This window comes from Meleagris gallopavo, chromosome 4, assembly GCF_905368555.1.
Source record: "Meleagris gallopavo chromosome 4, MGAL_WU_HG_1.1, whole genome shotgun sequence".
NCBI classification, from domain to species: Eukaryota; Metazoa; Chordata; class Aves; order Galliformes; family Phasianidae; genus Meleagris; species Meleagris gallopavo.
The window spans coordinates 54,500,574-54,525,762 of record NC_139407.1 but is presented as its reverse complement, the minus strand read 5'-3'; the positions used below and the strand labels follow the sequence as shown (position 1 = coordinate 54,525,762).

Here is a 25,189-nt window from a genome sequence, read left to right as displayed (position 1 = left end):
GAGAATAAGAGGAGTGATATAATGAATAATAAAATAGAATAATAAATAGAAAAAAACAACAGCAACAACAACAAAAAAATTCTACTGTGAATAGGTAAACCCATCCAGATCAATGTTTGCATATCACTATCACATGCTTTTTTTTTCCTCAAGATTGAACTCCCTGAAACTGTTTAATACTTCTGTTAGAAAACCTAAGGTTTAAATGCTCCACCCTAACCATATTGAAATACATCATTGCTGACTCTGCTTAAGACATAGTGCAAATCTTTAAGTTTGCATTCATTTTTCTTCTGCAGGCCATTTTTCCTTGGCGAGCTGCTTTTAAGTGCTGCAAGCTTTTTCCTCACATTCTTCTTCTTTCTCTCACTTAATCTTTCTTTCAAACAAGCAGAAAATCTGCTAAGCTGCATCAACAGCATTAATGACTGTAGCTCCTGCTCTAGTGTCCCTGTTAGAGCAGGGATGGGACCACATGGGCCCAGAACTCCCCGCCAACCTCAACAGCCCAATTCTGTGATTCTCATGTGCTATGAACCATCCATGAGAATCTCCTCTATATTTTTTTTTCTCTTTTTGACATATATAGAGTTAATATAATACACAAATAAAGATTCTTTCCTTTATTAGGTCATAGGTTTTTAGTAAAATCTTTTGAAACCTTATAAAAGGTATTTCTCTTGCTGTCTCCTGTTCAAAAAAAACATTTAATATACAATCTTAACTTTGTCATGAGAGTAAATATATGAAATTGAAATCACTGGTTATATTTCAAGTAAGGGACATATCTAAATGATCACTTCTTATCTTGTGATGCAGCTTTACACTACAGTACAGTTAATTTTTTTACATTATTATGACTAAGGACTTAGGTACCATGAATCATATTGCTATTGCTTAATATTGTATATAATGAAATCTTAATGTTAAAAAAAGGCCCAATCAATTTGGACTGAAAATTGATGAGTCGGTCTATAGAGAGAGTTCCTGGGAATGCTTATCTTTCTTCCTTACATTTCCTCTTCTTGTGCATTCACATTTACTGGGTTGTCATTAAGCCACTGTCCATTTTTTGTCATGACTCCAAGTGAGGGTGATTACTATCCTCTGTCATTCCTTACCACCTAATAAAACAGTTTATGGGAGTTTGCCCTGCATTGCTTAAAATCACTTGGATTTCATTAAGAAGTTCAGATAAATGAACTGAGCTAACCTTCATGACTTTGCCTAAAGCAAACCTGGATGTATTTACAAACTATTATGCTAACAGATTTTGGGAAAGGCTATCATTGGTAGGACAGCAGCTAGCAGGAGATGCTAATGGTCTCTTCCACTGGTAGAGCTAGATGAAGAAGTTGCCTGTGCAAAGCAAGAGAAAACTCAAATGGGAGTCCAGTCCAGAAAGCTCAGAGCACCAGTGGGAGTCCAATGCAATATGGAAAACTGAAAACAATTTCTAACAGAAGCTAGAATTTCTTGATTTTGACTGAGAAAAATCTAAATAGTAGTTTTAAACATGCATATGATGAAGATACAAATGATGATCTAAATCCACAGGACCATTTTAAAAGCAATGTCCCTGCAACTCATTACAAAGAAAAAATAATATTTTTTTCTATCTTTAATAAGAACAGCTTCGAACAAGTACTTATAACTTATTTTTAATATTCTTTCAACATGTATATGTACAAGAGTAGCTAATCAAAAATAATACATATTTATCTTTAAAATGGGTAAAATTCTTCCTAAATAAAGAAATGGGCCAGAAAATCTTGATGGATCATAATTGACAAATAGATTGTTATGGGTGCTGCTACTCTTTTGTCCCTGTAACTCATTTGTTTACTTTTTTTCACTCTCTGGAAATTACTACTAGCATAACAGAAAGAGAATAAAACAAAACATAAATGAAAAGAATACATATATATAAAAAACAAGTATATATTTTAGTTCATCAAATCACTGAACAAAACCAGCAAAGTGATTAGTTTTAATTAATGATTACTTTTGAATGTAGCCTTCTTTCTTGGTAAATATTTAATAAATTAAAAAAAAAAAAAAGCAAAATGCAGTGATGTACTCAGCTATTATACACATTAAATCTTGTTATGGCCCACACCTTGCAGCTTTCCTCTGGGCAGTACACCAGTATGGCTTGCCTTCAAAAGACAGAATAATGATACGTATTGTGACGCCCTGAACAAGAATTTTAGTCCCATATTAGCAGGCAGCAATAATTCTGTGGGCTGGCATAGATTATATATCTCACCCAAAAAGTTTCCTGTCTTGGAAGGGGGCAAGGCGTAGTCATGAAGCAGAAGTTTTGGCTCTTCCCACTCTGCTTTGCATTTAAATAGCAACACATACAGCTCGTGTTTTTACAGAAGTGACTAAATAGAAGATGTTATGTACTGCAATATTCATAAATAGGCTTTTCAAAAATTAATTGACATAAGACATCCTTACCAACCAGTTGTGTTCTAGTCCTAACTCAAAAGTATACCTGAAGTTCTGGATACTATCCTAACACCACTGCTCAGAAATTTTGATTTGCCATAGAAAGTCAGAAGCTGCATATAAACTGAAAAGATGTTACTAATTCTAAACAGTCGTTTGAATACTCTTTGAGTATTTGTTAGTCCTTAAAATTGAATTACATTTCTAGTCCATCCCTTGAAAATTTGGCTTCCTGAATCTGTTAGTGTGCATTTCTGGAAGCTGATGCAGACATCATACTTACTGTGACCATGAATTACATGTCATTAGAAGACAGAAAATTTTTCATAACGTGGAAAAATGTCATTCAGATAACTCCATCTTTACTGTAAATTCTTAAACCTCATTAAAAGGCAAAAGGCATGAAAAAGTTCAATGTCATAAAAATGTCAGACAACAATATTTTCAAACTCTTTCTGGAAACTGAAGCTGAAAAACGTTTGACTGTTTGAATTTCACAGATGAAGCTTAACTGCTCTCACGATCTGTTTGTGCTACTTATTTATTAGCAAGAATTTTTCTTGAGAGAATATAGAGATCATTTTCAAAACTACAGAGGAAATCTTTTCAAAAAGAATTTCCAGAGTCATTTGTAAATCTCCTGTGCATCATCAGTAATGAAGCAGCAATTCTTTTATTTCAAATTTTGAGATAGTCAGTTTAACAAGGGATGATGTTTTATATTTGCTTTAATTTTCTCTAAGTGACAGACAGCCTCAATACATTCATGTCCAATGCTTTGCAACTGTGAGATGCCACAGGTGCTACCAGGTGTCCAGCAGCTTTTTTTCACCGTGCTTCTTTAGGCCTCCTAGCAGAGTATGACCCACCCCTCCATTACAACTAGTATCGATCAAGAGACTGTTAATTCACCAAAGTGTTAAGTGTTTGAGTTTGTGAGACAGGTAATTTCATTGATTTTTTTTTCTAGCTATATCAGCCTCAGCTGTGTAGAACCCTCAACCTGGGTGTTTCTTATTTATTTCTCTCCTTATGTTCTCCAATCAGGGATATATATAATGCCAGCAGTGCAGTAGCTCTAAGAATCAGATGCTTTCTTTGTAACCTACTGCTTAGCTACTGCTACAAATGCTATCATTCTGGCTTGTCACTCCAACTATCTCAGCCGTCCCTTTGCATTCATCTAGTGGATCCACTTCATAATATATGCAGTATTTGCCATCACCTTCAACGCCAGTCTTACCATACTACTGCCATACTTCTGAATTTCAGAAAATATTGAGCTTTTAACTCCCTCAATCAATAGCACCTTACTTACCCATAAATTAAGCTTTATTCATAAGAAATATTACTGGCTTTAATACAGCTTTTTAATATTCTGAAATACCATTACATCTGTTCTCCCTCAAATTCTTCCTTAAACTACAGTAATGGAAGTCCACAGTGTCCTGCCAAGACCTCACAAGGCAGAGTGATGTGACCATCACAAAGCATCCTATTCATAATTGTGTTTGTTTGGTCTTCTATCTCTGCCACTTCTGAGGTCCTACTTTATTCTTAAATGTTTGGTCCCTTAGGAATAACAGATTTAAATGAAAACTGCACGAACAGCACAAGAACATTTCCTTAGCATATCTGGACCTCATTGTAGATCACCATTTTTTGTCTCAATATAACTCTGGGATATCTTTTTTTTCATTCATTCATAGGCTGACCCTAGAAAGAATTTTTACAGTGATCATCAGGGAAACTACAAAACCGTAGAAACTATTACCTACTCACATTTTCTCTGGAACTATTTAGCTCTGCAAAATAGAGAGCCTCACGTTATACTGGAAAAGCATTCACACACTATTTCAGTTGCTGTGTTTGTAAAACCACGCACCATAAACTAAAGAAATATCCTGGTAATAAGATAGTTTTGCTAACAAAACTGACTGAAATTATACTAGGTCTTCCTAAAAACACAACTATGCCAAGTACAGCTATTCAAACTCTTGTCCAAAATTATAATCCATTAAGAAACTATACTTGGAGATTACAAAAAAAAAAAAATAAAAATACAGCTGTAAGTCTATCTATTTAATCACTTTCTATAATTTCTAGCACAAGAGGCAGATGTAGAGTTTCAGTGGTATACAGCCTATAGATGTTAAATCCATAACCTGGATGGAAGGTAGAAATTTTGTTATGATATATTAAAATTTTCATGCAGATAACAAAGGGAGAAAATACATCGCTCATAATTAGAAAGATACTTGTTTTTTTGCTATATTATTTTTTTGCATGTTACTGGAAATCTATCAAGCTTCCTGTGGGCTTTAGCTGTGAACACTGTGTTAAGTGAACTTTATCATAAATATGTTTAGAAAACTTCTTTACGGTCTCAAAATGAAAGACTGACAGAAGGGTTCCTTCAGTTCAGCTGATGTAGCATGTGGATGTTTGCCAGACTTTTCCTCCTAATCCCTTGTTGGTTCATTAGTAGCTCACTGCAGACAACAAAGGACTTTTATGCCAATCAACAGTAAAAAGTCACAGGAAAGCCTTGCTCATACACTTATAGAAAACAACTTGAGAGACTGCAACAAGGCAGAACCTTTCAAACTTTTTCCTAAAACAATAAAATAAAATAAAATAAAAACAAACAACAACGACACAAAACAAAGCAGAACCAAGAAGACAGAGAAATAGGAACATCTACTGAATCTTACAGTCTGACAAGCGCCAGTGACCTGTTAGAGTGTACTCCTAGTTCAAATGGTGAGCTCCTACTTTTCCCAGAAGTTATTATTAAGGCAAATAAAAGCAAAAAAAGTGACAAGTTGAATGTCTTGTTTTTCAGGCTGGTTATATAAAGGTAACCAACATTCATAAAGAAAATAAGTAAGCTGACATTTTTTCCAAGTCTGCCCAATTAACCTACTTGGAGCACTGTGAAGGAGCCCAACAAGTTTCTTCACATCTTGACAACGCCTTTATTTTCCTTTGGTCCTACAGACCTTTACCAGATAAGATCCCAATGCATACAAATCTGTGTGCCTAAGCAAAGCTCTTACATTCACATGAAGGAGTTTTGAGTGATGCTGTCATCTTACTAGAGAAGCTCACTGATGTCTGGGCTGGACTTTCTAAAGAATCAAGGATTGTACCATTTTCCACATGCTGAAGAAATACAAATAACTGGTCATCTATTCAGTCTTAAGTCTTATCTCTCCTATGTGGATACACAGTGTATACACACAAAATACACAAGAAACTGAGACTTGTTTACATATATTTTTAAAACATGTCTAAGGGGTCTTGATCTTTCATTTTAGTAACTTACAAGAAGTTCTAAGAGAGGCCAGATATTTACTTTGGTTTTTTATTCACTGAGAAATATATGATAAAGAGAGTTCAGAATATTCCGAGGAGTTCAGAAATGTAAAACAACATGAAATATGACATTGAATGTACTTCACTTGTCAAAATAAAAAACAAATGTGATGCCTGAAAACCTTTGTTACTGTTCAGTATTTGTTTACTTGTCTTTCTTATTGCTTTCTCTGAATATCTGATCAGTTGTCTGATTGCTGTTCAATCCCTATATTCTCTTCCATCACGAAAATGACAGCAGTATCCATGCAAATTCTTTATTTCACTGCAAATAAACTAGACGAACAGGCAGCCATAGCAATGCTTTGTGCTTATCTTCCACCTCCCAGAAACAGAAGCAGTTTTAGGAATTTTCCCATAGTTATACTTTAGAAACCCTACAAGCTATAAAGCAGTGACTTTGCGACACTTGTGGTTTTGTTATCTGCCTGTCATGGCCTGTGGGCTTGACTATTTTCATGCTTGCTGTCTTTACTGTGATTTTAATTCTGAAGAAATATTTCATTGGTTGCAGCATTTTTCACTTCAGTATAATTTTTCATCTTCTCAGGTTGTTTTATTGGCTTTACTGTATCTCCTGTTCACACTGTCAATCATAAATGGCATCAGTCAGTCTGCAGCTTCTGCTTTTGGATGCTGTTCACATTGTTCTCCTTTGTCCTCCTTTGTCCTAGGTGCTAAGTATTTAAAATATGCACATTAGTAAAAGGTGAAAGTTTGCTTTTGCTTTTTCAGGTTCTGTTCTAAAATGTTACTGCAGACTATTCTTTTGAGTACATTGCATAACTCAGAATCATTATTTTTCTGTTAAATTATCCAGATTACCTGTAAACTGTTCTGCAACCACATACATTTCTGATGATGCATTGAATATTTTGGCTTTGAGACTTTTGCTTTTTTACTTTACTTTATTTGTAGTATCAATCAAGATCTTACAGGTACTAGCCGACTTTATGTACAAATTAGGCTAACGCTTTCAATATTTGAACAATCCTACTAACGAACAACTTAGTTAATGGTGATAAAGCTTTGCTTCCGTTACTTCCTGTGAAAGACACGATCTTGTCATTCCCACATTCAGGGCTCAGATCAAAAATCGTTGTTCTGGATCACTTAACTTTCTCACAACTGTTCGCTGTCAAAAAGTCACTGGCCAGATTTCTGTATCTTCATACCTGCACTCTCTAAACTGGCCAGGGATTGTTTTCAAATTGCAAGCTCAAATCTGCTCCTGTTGCAGCTAGCAACATTTTGACAGTGTAGTTGTGTGCCAAATTATACTGATCTCAGACCTATTCAGACACATTAATAGTCTCTTCCTTCTGGAATCTCACCATCAAAGTGCCAAAGAATGGATGGATTAGATATACTAGTACATTAAGACAAAGTATCCTCTTGGCAGTTATTGATTACAGAAACACACCTGCAATTCTCAGTAAATAATGTATCAGGATGAACTGCTCGTGATCTTCTATCCATTCAATATTATCACTGTTTTCTACTGTCTCCACTTTATGGCTGCATATACCATCTTCAATATCTTGCAATAATACCTTCTTTGCTGTAGCTTGTCACCACTGTCTTTTTTATAATTCTGTTATTTCAGTATAGGATGGTTCTTCCTCTTTCCAAAAAAATAATATGCTGGTTTGGACTACATGGAGAACTGAACTTCTAAAGCATGCTTTTTTTTCCAGATGCATATACTTCATATCCTTGCTACTTGGTCTTAAAACATTAATTAACTAAGTCACATAGGAAGTGAACATAGGATCGAGTGCTACGAAAGAAAGTCTGGAACATAGCTTGAATAGCATGAAACTATGACACTTATTAAAAAACTTAACCAAACTGCTCTCTCTGTAAAAATATTGAACTGCTTTGCTTTAATAAATGCAGGGGGGAATACAAAAAAAAATGATTTGATATAATATTCAGGGAATATCTAGAATGTTTTACAGCTTGGTTAGAGTGCCTGTATCTGGTAATTTGTAAATTGATGTTATAAAAGTCTGTGGACTTTAGGACTATGATGATATGATCCTAAATATTTATGTGCCAGCTCTGAAAATATTACATTAGTGACATCAGAATAAAGCTGAGCCATTAATTATTGAGTTTAGCAGTTGCTTAGTAGCAGCTCTGAAATGCCATCAATATTAGATATTTCATAGCTTTACATGAAAAATAAGAAAAAATAAAATAAATATCAAATGGATTGTAAGAGAACCAAACATGGTATATTACTACCTGGTACTAAGTAAGTGTGAGAACTGGGATATTCCTGTAATCAAAAAAGTGCTACACACAGGGCAAGTTAGCAGACTGCATTGGATTTTTTTTCCTCTCACATGGGCACAATTTTCAGAGATACAGAATAAATTCAGAAGACATTTTGAAAAACTGCACAATTTAGAGGGAGTCATTCCTCATTCTGATGACTTACATCATTGAAACTGGTTCTGTTCATGAAGCTTTGAAATCTTTCCTATTCCCAATTCACTACTTCACACTGTTGCAAAAGCAGTAGAAGTGTCAGGGTAAAAATTTAATGTAATAATTATCTGAAACTAGAGCAATATTTTAGTGATCATCAGAAATGATGCACATACCTCTGCTGAGAGTTACACATATGTAGACTTTACATTTCAGGTTTCAAATAAGATCACTGAAAGTGAATGAATCCTTGTAAAATACTACCTATAAAAGATAACTATTAACAAATCAAAAACATTCCTACTAGAAAGAAGACTTAAAATAAAGCTTGCAAAAAACAGCTACTTAATAAAGATATTTTATAGGTAATTCTGCACACTCAGAATTTTAAAGATCTACAACTTTAAACAATTTAATGAATCTACCTCATCCAGTCTCTTGCATTATACTCATATGACTCCTGAAAGACATTTGAAAAGAATTAGAGCTCCTTCAAGGTACTCCAGCACTTTTTCACCCTCTAGCAAATTCCCTGTCCCAGTAGTTGCCCTAAATTCCCCATTCTCTCCTGCTGCTGTATGAGCTCATTTCTTCTCATTTACTCATGCAGCTCTGTAAATCAGACAAGCAGATTTCTCTCTAGAAAAAAAAATATTTGTAGCAATAATATAACATCTTTAAGTCCATTCATATACATCTCATATAAATTTCTTACTTATGATCAAAGTAACATAGAATCGTTAGAGCTGGAAGGGACTTTTAAAGGTCATCTAGTGCAACTCTCCTGCAATGAACAGGGACATGTACAACTAGATCAGGTTGCCCAGGGCTTGATCCAGCCTCATCTTGAAAGTCTCCAGGGACGGAGTATCAACCACATCTCTGGGCAACCTATTCTAACCTAAACCTAAATATTAGGAAAAAGTGATCCTCTGGGTGATTTTTTTTTTTAAGAAGAAAATTGAACATCTGAAATGTTTGAGTTTTTTCTTAAAAACAGTTCTTCAAAAAAGGAGAAAAAAAATTGGAAAACACATTTTTCCATACACATTGATGTAGAAATTTTAGAGCAATCCAGAACAAATTCTAAATTATTTCACACACTGTGGAAAACATAATTCATATTAAAACTGACTAATTTTAAGTTGTACTTTTTCCTCTATTTTTCTGCTTTTAGGCCAAAAGCTTCCCCAGGCATTGACTGTGTTGTTGTATACATTCAGAAAATCATTCCAGCTATATCATAATCTAAATAGAAAGATAGTAAAATGAAGGAAGTTACCCAGGCTTTCTTTTTAAGTGGAACATAACTGAATTGAGAAGTCTGATGGGAACATGCTTTCTATTTCACTTGGAAACTTCTGAGTACCACTGTTTTCACAGGCTCATTTGAAACCTCAGACTGAGATCAGCAAAATTATGCTAGGTGTAGGGTGCTCGGCAGAGGTCAGCATGTGTCCTTGACTCTTACGAGTATGTACCGTGACCATGTGCACTGAAAAGAAAAAAAAAAAGCACATACAAAAAGCATTTATTTTTTGCCCATTGCGCTGGACAAGAAAGTCCTACCAGAAATCTTGCAAATACAGAGAATGTCTGTACACATAGTTTGCATTTTCAGGAGTAGTCAGCATGGGTTCACCAAGGGGAGGTCGTGCTCGACCAACTTGGTGGCCTTCTACGATGCTGTCACATGCTGGGTGGATGGGGGAAGAGCGGTAGATGTAGTCTACCTTGATTTTAGAAAGGCATTTGATACTGTCTCCCACGACATCCTTATAACAAAGCTGAGGAAATGTGGGATAGACGAGTGGACAGTGAGGTGGGTTGAGAATTGGCTGACTGGCAGAGCGCAGAGGGTCGTCATTGGTGGTGCAGAGTCTGGCTGGAGACCTGTAACCAGTGGTGTCCCCCAGGGGTCTGTGCTGGGTCCGGTCTTGTTCAACATCTTCATCAATGACCTTGATGAGGGGATAGTGGCCACCCTCAGCAAGTTTGCTGATGATACGAAGTTGGGAGGATTGGCTGACATGCCTGAAGGCTGTGCTGCCATTCAGCGAGACCTGAACAGGCTGGAGAGCTGGGCAGTAAGAAACCAGATGAGGTTCAACAAAAGCAAGTGTAGGGTCTTACACCTAGGGAGGAATAATTGCATGCACCAGTACAGGCTGTGGGATGAGCTGCTGGGGTGGAGCTCTGCAGAGAGGGACCTGGGCGTCCTGGTGGACGACAGGTTGGCCATGAGCCAGCAGTGTGCTCTCATGGCCAAAAAGGCCAATGGCATTCTGGGGTGCATTAAGAAGAGCGTGTCCAGCAGGTCAAGGGAGGTGATCCTCCCCCTCTACTCTGCCCTGGTAAGGCCTCATCTGGAGTACTGTGTCCAGTTCTGGGCTCCCCAGTACAAAAAAGACAGGGATCTCTCGGAAAGAGTCCAGCGGAGGGCCAGAAAGATGGTGAAGGGCCTGGAGCATCTCCCCTATGAAGAAAGGCTAAGTGAACTGGGTCTGTTTAGCCTTGAGAAAAGACGACTGAGAGGGGACCTGATCCAGGTTTATAAATATCTGAGGTGTGGCGGCCGTAGTGGTGAGGCCAGTCTCTTTTCAGTGGTGCGTGGAGACAGGACGAGGGGAAACGGACATAAGCTGCAGCATAGGAAGTTTCGCACAAATGTGCGTAAGAACTTCTTTACGGTGAGGGTGACGGAGCACTGGAACAGGCTGCCCAGGGGGGTTGTGGAGTCTCCTTCTCTGGAGATATTCAAGACCTGCCTGGAGACCTACTTGTGCAAACTGGTGTAGGGAACCTGCTTTGGCAGGGGGGTTGGTCTCGATGATCTCTAGAGGTCCCTTCCAACCCCTACAATTCTGTGATTCTGTGATTTTGAGCTCTGCATTAGCTGAAAGATAAATGAAGTTAAGGGTCATCATGGAGTTCCTGACTTGCAGAAACAATTACATACCACATATACATTATTCACTCAAGAAATCTAGTATCTGCTGTTTGAAGTCAATTTAGTATTGACATGGCACTTCTGGGTAGACAGACCCTTTAATCTGTTATATGCATCTAAGCCAGGACCTAAATAAGGAAATTTTTATCAGAAATAAATATTTCTGACCTGATGAAAATCTTTTCAGCACCAAACTATCCATCATTCAGCAGAGAAACTGCTTTGTGTTGAGGGAGCTGCTGCCAAATTCTCAACATATAAATTATTTTGCTCCTGAACATGTTGCTCTCTGGGCAGAGATGGGCTTTAAATAACTATCTCACGGCATGTTAACAGTTGATGTGGCTGGATTTCAATTCTATGTAATTTATTGAACACCAGAGAGTTTTATTACAAGGTTCAGGATAAATTAAATGAAAATTAAGTACAGATGAAGCACGGGTCATAGAAAAGCAGAATTCAAAGAAATATAGGAAAGAAAAATAGCATCTGTTACAGCATCCAAAAAGATGGCATATGTTTTCAGGAAATAAAATGCTTTCACTGAGGTTGGAACTTATCATGTTAGTCAGGGAAAATAATGCCCCAAGTATGTGGACTAAGAATCATCTAGAAACACTGTTGCCTCTGGTGTGTAAACCCAATCCCATTTTGGGTCTGAGAAAGTACTACAGGAGATTTCATAGATGTCAGGGGAATAGTATGTGTGAGATAATGTCTCTCCTTCATTTCGCAGTGGAAAGTGCCAAACAAACAAACAAAAACAAATTAAAATCAGTCACTGTGTGACACAGCCTGCAAGCAAGAAGACTGTTTTGATAAACTGCAGGGCTCAAAGGTACTAGACATAATTACAAATACAAACTATCTGTTTATAATATATGGTCATTTTCAAAAGTACAACAAAGGTGCAAAATTTAGGAGTTTGAAAATGATAAATGTTTACTTCACTGGAGTAAAGAGTAACGTGCCCCATGTTGGGCAGAGAATAAGAAAGATCACAGAATCACGGAACTGCAGGAGTTGGAAGGGACCTCTAGAGATCATCTAGTCCAACCTCCCTGCTAAAACAGGTCCCCTACACACTAGGTCACACAGGTAGGCATCCAGATGGGTCTTGAATATCTCCAGAGAAGTAGACTCCGCAACCTCACTGGGAAATCTCTGGGTGCTCTGTCCTCACCATAAGCCTCACTATTAAGAAATTCTTCTGCATGTTCATATGGAACCTCCTATGTTCAAGTTTTAGTCCACTGCTCCTTGTCCTATCGCTACACATCACTGAGAAGAGCCTGGCCTCATCCATTTGCCTCCTACCTCCCTTTAGATATCTATAAACATGAATGAAATCCTCTCTCAGTCTTCTTTTCCCCAGGCTGAGCAGATCCACGTTACTCAGCCTTTCCTCACACAGGAGAAGCTCCAGGCCCTTTATCATCTTTGTGGCCATCTACTGGACTCCTTCTAGGAGACCCCTGTCTTTTTTGAACTGGCGAACCCAGAGCTAGACACAAAAGATGGCCATCAGGGAAGCAGAAACCTGCAGAGCAAGGCTCCTCTCTTTTTGAAATGGAGGGGAACTCTTTGGAAGGTGATGGTAACAATTGCTGTTCTGTGCTTTTTATCTTCAGAACTGTCTGGCTTTGTGACATGCTGGTTCTGCTTTTGGGGCCCATATGGTCATATTAAATTTTTTTCTGTGGAGCATCCCCGCATTGGTAGGGCTTTAAAGGGGAACTGCTCAGTTGTGTTACAGCTACTACTTGTAGTTATTAACTCATGCAGGGAACAGATCCGTGTCCTCTACTCCTATGGACAGAACTGCTGACTATCATGGCTGTGGGTCACGGACTATATGTAAGTCAATTATCTGGAATTACCAGAATTAAAAAACAAAACAAAAAAATCCTTTGACTGACTGACTGACTGAAAGACAATGTCTTGTTTACACTGGGCTATTTTAATGGAACAGAAAATGTCAAACAAACAGAAGATATCACAAACAGAATTCAAGCTCGCTGCTTACTTTAACACAGTGTTGAAGTGCCTTACAGTGCCTTTACATTTTTAAAAATAAAGGTACATGAATAGACATGTACCTCATCTTTTTAAGAGCAATGAGTCACAGCCGTCCAATCATATTTCTCTGCTCTCGTATTTTACGTTTAGGACAAGATATTATTTGTACATGTTATTGCATCCTTATTAAAGTCCTGTGAACACAGTTAATCTCATTTCATATGATCAGGATAGCAGCAATATTAACACGGTAAGAAATAACATATTTCACTACTAATGTGTTGATTTTTTTTTTTGAAACAGATATTGTTTTACCTCAAGAGGAATACTGACAAATAACACTTTTCGGAGTTGGATTCTCTGTAACTAAAAATTCAATTTTTGTTTACTTCACTAATCCATTCTTAGCATATTCTGGAAATTGGTTCATTTCTCTCTATATTTATACTTACTTCAATACTGTAAGCAACACAGATTTTGATACCTTGATACCCATCCCAAAATCTGAGTATTCAGTCTGTCTGCTACACTATAAGATATCTTTAAAGTATAAATGACAACACTCTAATTTTCTTGCTGTAATGTCTGTAATTGCTTTGAGTGTATTAGTCTACTGTGAAAGGTTGAAAAAGGGAAGGTAGAGTACAGTTCTTGCTGTGCAGAAATGCAATTTGGAAAAGGCAAACGGTGACTCTTTAAATAATAACTATGGAGTTAAGATTAAAGAGACTCCAAAAGTCTTTGAAATTTATCATCTTAAAAGTGTATTCATAAGGAGTCTGAATCGTTATGGCTTAAGCAACTGCTGAAGCTCACAAACTTCCTAAAATCAAACATATGAAAAATTGACTATATAGGTTGATGATTGTGCATTTATTTCTACCTGCTATATTCTCTAGCACAATTTCAATTAATAATTTAACTTTTCTTTTTTATTCTTCCATTAATTCTTTTCACTCTGAAAGTGGTATCTGTTTACTCACTTGAACTCCTTCATGTCAAATAGAGGACAGAAAAAAATAACAGGTTCTTAAGTTCCCAGTTCTGCATTGGACATTAAAAGTAATGTTCTGACTAAAATGGCACAAGATGCTACATAACATAGTGACTTCTGCAGCCATAAATAAACAGGAATGCACTGCTTAGCATTTCCTTAATTCCAGTCTTTTCCTAATGTGATTTCAAACCTGATCCAAGCTTCCCAAGGAAAAACTTGAAGGAGCTATCCAGTATCTGACTGTTATTACCCACCTCTTTCCTCATTTTGTACTGTATTAATGGGGCTACATAAAGAACTGGAGTTGACAAACTTCAGTTTTTTATATTCTGGGAAGGATAAACAAGCAATTTAATAACACAGTCTCTTAGGAACTGCCAAATCCAAATCTTTTAAGTTTGTAGCTCTCTACTGATATTGAATGTGAAAAAAAGAAAGATTAGGAGCACTTAGAAATAACAAAAAAGCTGATAAGCTTTTAAATTCATGCATGCAATCTACTGATATGGTGAGTTTTGATTTGAATTGTACTAACTATTGAAATGCTCTGTAGCAAAAACATAATACAAATCCCTAAAGTTTATATAATTAATTAAAAAAAATGTATTTTGCCATATCCTAAAAGCGACCCATTGTTACACATACAGACAGTGAGACCAGTGAGCTAGGAAATGTCCTGCCAGCCATGTCTGTGCTGCTATTGATTTCCTATGCAGTAATGTCCATGACAAGAAGTAATTTCCATGACAAGAAGTAATTTCCATGACAAGACACTGAACTGCCATGTGATAATCACAGTGAGAACTTGCTGTCCAAAAGCTCACCTGAGCATGTATGGTCGTCATTTATCCAGATGTTAGTGTGATTGGAGCAACAGTTAAATGGGCTACCAGCGGTATAGAAGGTTAGAACAAATTGCTGTATCCTTTTTTCCCCACCCTCACTAAAATTCCCAGATAATTAATGGCTTTCTAGAAGACTCAGAGCTCCAAACAAGTCCCAGAGTTGTGAAACTCTGTTCAGGCAAAGACATATCTCTTGTGCCACTGAAGAAACAGATCGTGCAACAGAACATTCCACTCAGAGAAAGATAGGACCACTCCTATCTTTATTACTGTTTGTCTTGCCAAGACAAACAGTAATAACCATGTGTAAAACATTCAATTAGAAAGTGTATTTCCTCCAGGTCTAAATTAAAGTAGAGGAGACCTTTCTGAGACTGAAAACTGAAAAGTTTTCAGATGTTTCTGAAACTACTGAAAAGTTATGTGGATTTACTTCCCCACCACCTCCACAGACATTTCTTTGAAAATCTCTAAGGATTTTGAGTTAGGGAGCAAGAGACTGAAGTATGGCAGAAGTTACTCCGTTGCAAACAGACAGATCTTGATGAATTCTTCTGTGTACTATCAGAGAGGTCTAAGGGAATGTGACTGAAAGTTTCACCTCTGCTATTTAGGTTATGGCCAATAGATGTCATGAGAAAAGGAAAATTCCTTTGGGACTTGGGTACTGAGAAAAGAAAAAATATATATTTTTCAGAAATGAGAGACGCTGAGTACTGTCATTTACTTACATGCTGTTTTTGTCTGCAGTCTGAGGCTTATGGAATAAAAAAAAAATGAAAGCAGAAAGCATTAGTAAGAGCTGTGAGCCTACAGCCCTTACCAGGTTTCTCTGCTACTTGGTTGAGAAAATGGGACGATATAAAGGAATAAGTTCCTGTTAATGTATCCACTCTTGATATTAACAAGCAGGAAAGTGCATGGGATCCGTAGAAGCCATTATTTCCCAACAACCTCATCCCCTGCTATCTCCAAAGAAGAAAACAGTGTTGAGATGTGGAAGAAAGTAAGGAGCAGTTTGTGGAAGAAGCTAGGAGATGGTCACATTAAGCAAGAAGGTATTTAAATTAAATATTGTATGTAGCTGAGGGAGAAAATCATACTGCAATGACAGAAGTGGAAAAATTTCAGAAATAAAAGGATACCTGAGGTGAGGCGAGGGTAGGTGAGAAATGGAGTTCTTTAAGACAAATAGAAACCAGCTGAGGAAATCTGAATAAGAGATTTCATTTCTCCTTATTATTTTCTTTAGTTTTTCTTTCCTTTTTCTTCACACTTAAGAGGACCTTTCCCCTAAATTCTCATTGAATGTAAAAATATTAAAATTTAGCACTTATTTACATTTCAAGTTTGCATATATACTGGGTGTTTTGTTTTGTTTTGTTTTGTTTTGTCTTGAAGTCCTTAGCAGAGGTACCTGCATTCTCCTATTAGATTTTATGGAATATACACACCTACCTAAATCATGCCTGACAGCTTCAGTTAATGTGGGCAGGTGGATTTTACACCATAAAGTACACTTCATCCATAACAATTAAAGTGTACTGCATAAGTGATGTGACCAAGAGAGACAAAGGGAGTGTAAAGAGTTAAAGCTTCCATGGTAACCTGGGCAGTGAGGATGCAATTGGCTCACGCGGTCCCTGCTGTCATGTCTTGATGCCATGCCAACAAATCATGAACTGTCCATCATTTCACACATCTATTTTTAGAGCATCCTTAGCTGCTGCCAATAAAATGATAAATGATACATGCTGGTCAAAGAAAGGGCTGTTTCCATCTGAAAAGTAAGCTGTAGCTTCAGAGTAAAACACCATGACAAAGGTGCTGATCTTGAGGAAAGACAGACCTGAGGCTTTGTTCAAACTGCTCTTTGCTCTTCTCTTGTTCCTAACTAAAGGCAAACAAAATCTGTGCCAAACGTGACCAAATATATTGTAACTATTTTGTGAATTGTTCCAAAAGGACAGCACCTCTAAGTGATCTCAAGTGAGAGGCATTTATATATTGCCTTATCTAAATTCAAGTATCTCCCCCTTTAAGCATTAAATAGCAATGCGTGCAGGTACTTAAACACAAGGAATGGAAACATGGAGCCTTTAGTAATGTATTTCTCTGGGAAACATCTCTGTTCATATGAGACACCTAACACTCAAATTATGAACAGAAATTGCTTATGATGTAGCATTCATTGCTGTGTTTGCACTCCTGCAACAGCAACAAAATAGAGTAGATATATATAGACAAATAGGGCCATTTAGCAGGAGGAGAAGCATGAAAATAAAGTCTTGCCTTACATGGCCAAAACTAAACCAGTAGAATTCACATCATATCATGACAGGGAAACTCAGCATAAAACGTTCAACTTAAAATATCCTTGGAGTCTCAGATGACAACACGTTAGGGAAGTAAAGGAATGCCTCATTTTCAGTACTCTTCATAGATCTGCTCCTCTTTCTGTATGATGTTCATCACTTCTTATTCTAAAAGTTTTGCACTTTGCCATGCTTTAGAATAATCTGCTAGACTCTCAGACCTACTTTTATATACAAACTGAACCAAGTAAATCTTTCAGTGATATATCCAAAGCTTTATCATTTCTAAGGATACTGTCAGCAAATAATTTTAAGCTATTGTTAATTCCCATTAACATTATATTATTCAAAATAAGGAGAGAAAGGCCTGTGGAGAAGGGACTGTAGATTATTAAAAATGTAATCAGTCTCTAAACTACTGGAATTTCAATCTTACTTGGTAAGTTTTGTGGTTTGGTTGTTTTTATTCATTTTTTGTTGTTTTTTTTTTTTTTAATTTAATAGAGTCAATTTCTTTTCAGCGTTTAAACATCTTTGTGTATATATATCAATGCATTTATTGTAGCCAGGATAGCAAACTGCAGTTTTCAGACAGTTTTCCTGACAGGCAGAATATACTCTAAAAGATGAGAACAGTAACGTCATTAGAATCCTTCTATTTCATTTGCTAATCTGTCTGTTTATGTGACAGCAGAGAGCTGTTTCTACCAGCCAGTACATTTCCCTTTCAATGTATTGTTCTTGGTTCAGAAGCAGAATAAACTTTTTTTTTTAATAATGAATTCTTTACAAATACCTTCTCAGAATAAACAAACAAACAAATAAATATTGATTGTTATTATTTAACTTTTACTTTACTCATTTTTATTTTTTCAAAGGATAAATGAAACTGCTGACCTGACTATATCTGAAGTATGAAGGAAAACTTCATTAAATTTTACCCTGCTGTTTTTCTTCTGCAAAAGAAGTGTTTCTCAACTACAAACAAGGTTAATTTTAGCATTTAAGAAATCATTTTTTTGTTTCCGTGCTACTGTGGATCACAGAGATGAGAGCTATACTAAAGATATTGTATAAGAATGGTTCTTTCTCTAAACTGAGAGATGGTGCATATACGTAATTACTAATAAAAATGATAATTACAACCTGATTGTAAGTGTATTAATTCCTCCAAATGCATTGTTCTTTTAGTTTATGGGTAAAATTATGTCAAATTACTTTTCCATCAGCCATCCCACATATTATTTTGGCACAAGCATGTATTAACTTTCAAAGTATTTTAAAAGGTTTATATTTTTCTTTTCTTGAGCATCACTTGGGCCCTGAGCTGACATAATGGCATAGCAGCATAAGCATGCTGTTCATCAGTAGAATCAGTAACTACAGGGGCACTTTCATCATACTTATAAGGCATCAGGTTTACATGTCACAGTCATCTCCTATGTCAACGCAGAGATGTTTAAAGTGGTCATCTCCTAGGAAACACCATCTCATGAAGAAAAAGAAATATAGTATCCCTGTAACCCCTTGTTAGAGGATGTTGAATTACATAGAATGAATGCTTTGATTGCACATCTCTCTTTGCAAATTGTTGGCTAGCTGACTCACTGTCAAAGCCATAAATAGAAAAAAGTGAAAGAAAGGAGGAAAGTGGAGAACAGTGAGCTGTCCAACTACTCACAGGTACGGGAAGAGGGAACAGTCATCCTGATCTGCTCACCTTTATAATCTCTCCTGCTCTCAAGTCAGGTGACTCATAGAATCACAGCACGACTGAGGTTTGAAAGGGCTTCTGGATGTCACCTGCTCCCAACCCTGCTCCAGTAGTGACACCAGAGCACGGTGCCTGCTATGAAGCTGCCTATGTTTAGGCAGCTTCTGAAGATCTCCAAGGAGGAGATCTCACAGCCTCTGAGCAGCCTATGCCAGTGCCACACAGCACAGAAGTGCTTCCTGTTGTGCTCCAGTTTGTGTCCAATGCCAAGAGGCACTACTGACAAGAACCTGACTCTGTCCTCTCTGTACCCTCCCTTCAGACTCTGCTGAGATCCTCCTGAGCCTTTCTTCTCCAGGCTGAACAGTCCTAGCTCTCTCAGCCTCTCTTCACAGGAAAGTGCTCCAGTCTCACATCATCCTGGTGGCCCTACATCGGACTTTCTGTGTCATATCCATGTCTCTCTGGTACATGCATTTATAATTTTTGTTTTTTAATTATAAATGATCAACTGCATGCTGGCCATTTCTGTCAGCACAGTATATTGTGTGCCTCTCCATAGTATACTGTGAAAATACAGTCATGCAATTGATGGAAGAATTCATTTATGAATTCTTGATACCATACATATTTACTATCTAAATTCCCTACCACATCTACCTGCAACTCACAGGTAGTAATTCTTTGTCCCATCTGAATGGCTAGATTTATTAACAGAATAAGTTCCCTATGAACAAGAGTAGCAACAAGAGACTTTTAGAAAAATATTTTCTTGAAAAAAAGGGATAAACATGACCTAGTTGATGCTATCGTTAATAATTAGGAATATTTGCATAAATGTGAGCAAAGATGGATGACTTTAAACAATGGTCGCTAATTAAGAGACTGAAAGAAACAAAGGACTAATAACACCTTATAAACCAAGACAGGCATATTAGCATACTGTATCTCATATCATTGCGGTAATGTCAGAAAGACAAATAGTCCTGATTACACCCAAAGCAATACTATAACTAATGCCATCAGTCACAGCAAGGGACTTTTGCTTGCTGTTCATTTCTTATATAAACTCTGTCTTTTAAATTAGGTTTGTTGCTGAAATATATGTGGTTATGAAAATGAATAAAATCTGTTGTAATAATATGCTAACTGAAGGATCTCCTTGCAAATGAATTATTAGTCACCACTTCCTAAAACTAGTTAATCATTATGCAGACTTCAGTCTGAGGTGTATTGTTAGAAGTGAATGGCAGATCATTAGAACAGTCTATTTTCCAGAATTCTTGACAGAAAAGCTGATTTTCTTTTTACACGACAAGAAAATGTTCTCAGAATATTTTCAAATTGCTCCGTGCTAATTAAAGTTTTGCAACTATTTTGAGTTACATGCTTTGCAACATGCATTGTGTTAATTCTCGAAAACTAGCAGGAAGGCACAGGTGATATGTAAATGATTTGATAATTTTTCTTTGGCTAAGTCTCTGAAAAGCAGTGGTCCCCTTTCTAATGACTTCTCAAAAACAAGGCTCTGCATTCTTGTATATGATACGGGCCACTCTATAAGGTTATTGATGATTAGCAAATTAGTACTAGATTTTCTACAGGAAATGAAACCTATGAAATGAGACCTTCTCTTCCTCATAGGTTTATTGTGAATTTAGTGAACAGCACTGTCACCACATTTACCATATGCAAATGATTCAGTGAATAATTGTAGCTACCGTTCTTTAATAATAACCCATAATGATCCAGTCCATTCTGACACTGCTCCTGTAGCACTTCAAGGACTACTTCATTTTGTCTCTAAGTAAGGTGGAAGCTTTAATGCTATGTCTCATATGCATAAATGGGGAAAAAGAGGACTAATAAATACTGAAGAGTAACTAATGGGAGTGGCACTCAAATATTTTTTCTGGATTTCTTAGTTTATTCTTTCCATGTCCCTTAGCATTTTCTTCCTACATTTCATCTCTCTAATCACACAGGCATTCTGACATATTCTTGTACTACACATTTGGCAGAGCATTGGAGATGACTGCAGCTTCAGTTTCATTCTTCATCTGGTAAAAACGAACAAATATACTCACGCTAATAGCTGTCTTTTCCTTTGTACGATTGAAGGTGGTGACATCACTTTCTCAGGCTTTTTAGATGTTACTTTGACTGGACTCGCTGACCTGTCTACTGACATTACTCCCATTTTCTGTGTTGACGAGAGAAAATGATGGCATTTTTTTCAGCAACATAATGTTGAGAAATTTGCTTTCAAGGACGCTGTTCATGTATCTTGGGCAAACTCAGTACCAAAACTTAAAGCCACTTAGATTTTCTCCTACCTCTTCAAGTTTTCTCTATAAAACAAATCTGACCTGTTAGCGTATTTAAGTAGGGAGTTAAATAATAGTAACACAGAAGAAACACCGTTATTGAATTCTCTGTACAATTATCTGTGGCTTTAAAGATAAACTCTTGTAGTGTAATATAGTGTAATTCATCTTTTTTGGAGGTAAGTGAAATAACCGTATTTTGCAGGACCGCAGTGAGGAATACCTTCCCAGCAGGCTTACAAGCTTGATGCCAGTGGAGTTCCACATTGAAAGTCCTATGTGGAATGGCCAGAAATAAAAACTGCTACCATTTCATTTCATAGTTCACCTATCCAGAGACATGAAAAATATATTTTTTAAAAATTAAACTAAGTAGAATACAGAGAGATTGTAAACAGCTCCTGCATGGAAGACTCAGAATGCTCTCCTACTTCTGAAAGCTGGACATTACACAGCTGTTATGCTGCTGAGCAAAGAACTGGAAAAAGGGGTTTAAGTCAATACATCACTACAGTTGCCTACTGTTTTGGTAAGAAAAAATGTAACAGCTCTATTATATATTTGACAGCAGTGACTAGTAGTGGCCTACTGGCACATTTGCAGCAGTTCTATATTACACTAGATTTCACTGAGTATGATTGTAGAAAGCAGCAACCAATCTGACTTTAATCAAACGAATTTTGAGCTGGCTGATAGACTCAGGAAACTGAGTCATCTCTGGATCAGCTGAAATACCAGAACTCATACAAGGGGTTATCATAACACTATGCCAAAGAAATTACCTCCGTCTCAAGTATTTCACTTCACTCTCAGATCTTCAGAACAGAAGCACACGATTACTGTGCTGCAGGAGCTCTTGGGGCTGTGCATGTGCTTGTCAGCGCAACACATGTAGAAATGCAGGGACCTGAGTGAAAAGCTGACACCTTCCACACTTATAGAGCAAAGAGATGAACAAAACTAGGAGTCAAATGCCTCACTTCCTCTCCCTTCTCCACAGACTCAGTTACATAAAAATTGATGTCAGGCCGCATCTCCTGCTGCCTTCTGTATTTCTGTCTGAACTGAAGGAAGCAGTGAGCCCTTCAGCTCAACAACCTGTTTCTTCACATCTCTGTGACTTGTGCTGTGCTGGGTAGAAAACGAATGATACTCATTTCCATTACTTACTCAACAAGCCCTATCAAAACAAATGCAATAGGGACAAAGCATCCTGTTCCTAATATGGTCTTGCTCCTCAAAAATTTAATTATAAAACTTTCTTCATTACAGAGTGCATGATCTTCAAAAGACAGTGGAGCTTTAGCTCATCTCCAAACACTGAAGTAGTTTAAACTAAAAAAAAAAATCCATTCCCATTGTTTTGGGAGCAGGAATGAAAACTTTTTGAAACAAATTGTGATAATGAACCCATCTCTGCTTCAAATCACTTTTGTTCTTCAGCTGTCAGTCAGTTCTGCCTCTATTTCATCTTTACTATTTCTCCAGTTAATAGCACTCTTTGCTTCCTCCCTCCCAGGGCACACCAAATGACAAGGAAACTCTGGGAAGTTAAAAGGCCTATTGGATTAATAAGCATTAATCAACTAACACTAGTAAAAACAATTGTTTTACGAGAAAATGGATGAGTTTATTCAGGAAAACATGTTTGTTTGTTTTTTTTCTTTTTTTTTTCTTCTATCAGTAATGAATCTGGTGCTTCAGTTTGGACTCAGCTAGAGACATGTTTTATTATTTTAAACTGAGCAATACTATAGAATAAAGAATAAAAAGGCTACTGATTATCAAAGAGTTATGAAACTGCTTTCACATTTTCTCTGCCATATTTTTCAGATAACTTCATCCATAAAACATTGATAGTCATCTTTTTCTTTCAGGATCTCTCAGAATTTCAGCCATGATTCTCCTTTTTCTAAACTACCGTTTGCAGTCAGAAGCTGTTTCCCTTTCCATCTACAGTGAGAAAGACTGTTTCAAACCAGGAAATTCAGACTGCGAATACTGTAAGAAACCCTGCAATTATATATCAAGGACTGAAGGAAAACGAGGATGGGAAAAATAATACCACAATGCTCTTTCCCAATTTACATGTAATAGCAGAGATAAACTTCTTATCAAGACTGCTACATTTCACACATTTAACAAGCAGCACCTTATGTTCTACTTCTGCAAGAGACACTTTCCACTAGAATGTAGGAAAAGTGTCCAAGCGACACATAAGGCAGTTAAACTACTGCCATACTATTGCAGACCTAACAGTATATTTCTACTAACATTGCATAATTATTCCTGATTATTTAGCACCACTTCTTTAAGTTCTGACTGAAGTCTAGAAAATTTATTAATGAATTAACATTTTAGTGAGGTGCAATCAGGTATTTTCAGCTAGTTGTATTTTCAGGTTGATACATAAAATTAATATGTGCAGATGTATTTCCAACCTATATTAAGCATGCATTCAGAAACAATACAAATCCAAGCAATTTTATTAATCACTTAAGTCAAAATATATAGAATAAAATAATGGTAAGCTTCACAGTAAGAAAACCATGAATTGCATGACATTTCCTTTGGGAAAAATATCTTTTTTATCATTTTACTTGCATAGGATTTTTATCTGAATGTGGTAAAGCTGTCAGATCTATATGGTCTTTTCAATGTTAAAGTATGATCAGTTAATTAATACTACGCAAAGATTCTCAGAAAATTCTCAACTGAGATTTCTGAGGATTAAAGTTCAAGAGCTACGACAATTTATTTGCTATCAGAGAAAATCTTTAAAAGTAACACTTCTGAAAAAGAACACAGGAGAAGAAGTATTATTAGAAATATATGATTGCAGGATGTGCAAGCACAATAACTCACAGCCAAGAAGGATACTGAAATACTACAGAATAAGAAGTGAGCAGGTTATCATATAAAAAGCAGAACACATCTCTATACATTCAAATCCAAGAAAAAATAACTTTGATCAGATTAGCTGAAAAGCAGAGGATTTTCACTGTTCTTTAAAATCTTGTTCTCTTCATCTTCCAGATGTTGCAGACTTCCTCTTTGTGAGAGGTCAGGAAAGGTTTGATTTCTTGTTATAACAAAATGATATGTAATTACACTATTTCTGGCCATAGTTGAATAAGAAGGGACAAAAACAGGCTTGTACAGACACCCTACTTAAGATGAAGAAAGAAACAGTGACTACACTACCCATGAATAAATTCTGACTGGAAATCAGAAGAAGATTCCAGATTTCCAGAAAGGAATGGTCTTGCAACTGAAGCTGCCAGAAAAAAAAAAACGACATAATTGTTTTTAAGAAAGAGGTAGGTGTACTTAGGAAAGGATATCTGTGCTTTAGCACCCACAAAAGTGAGAGCCTCAATAACTCTGACTGTTCCTTCCAATCTTGTGTAAGGATTCATAGTCTTAGTCATACTGCTTTTTTTACCCCCTTCACTAAATTTGAGTTCACTCTGCAGCCTTTCTTGGAGGCTTCCTACTTTTGACTGATAGCTATTAAATTAGGTTTTACTCCTTTGGTTCTGTCCAGATTAAATACATTTATAGCACAGCATGACACAATGAGACAAAGGAAAAAGTGTCAATTACTTCGTCTATTTTTGTCTCCTACACAGTTAACCATCATTTAAACACTGAAAAGGGGGCAAAGAAACCTGTGTAAATTTGAAAAAGAAAAAAAAAAAAAAAAAGCAAACTGAAAGAATAGGATTGAGCAAACTAACTTGTAAACAAA

The 25,189-nt window shown here is 36.6% G+C and overlaps 1 protein-coding gene across 3 annotated transcripts in view; it reads right to left on the bottom strand.

Annotated features, from left to right (window-relative positions):
* The window catches only part of KCNIP4 (potassium voltage-gated channel interacting protein 4), a 384,702-nt gene that overhangs the window by 183,275 nt on the left and 176,238 nt on the right, over positions 1-25,189 (bottom strand). The gene's annotated exons all lie outside the window — the stretch shown is intronic.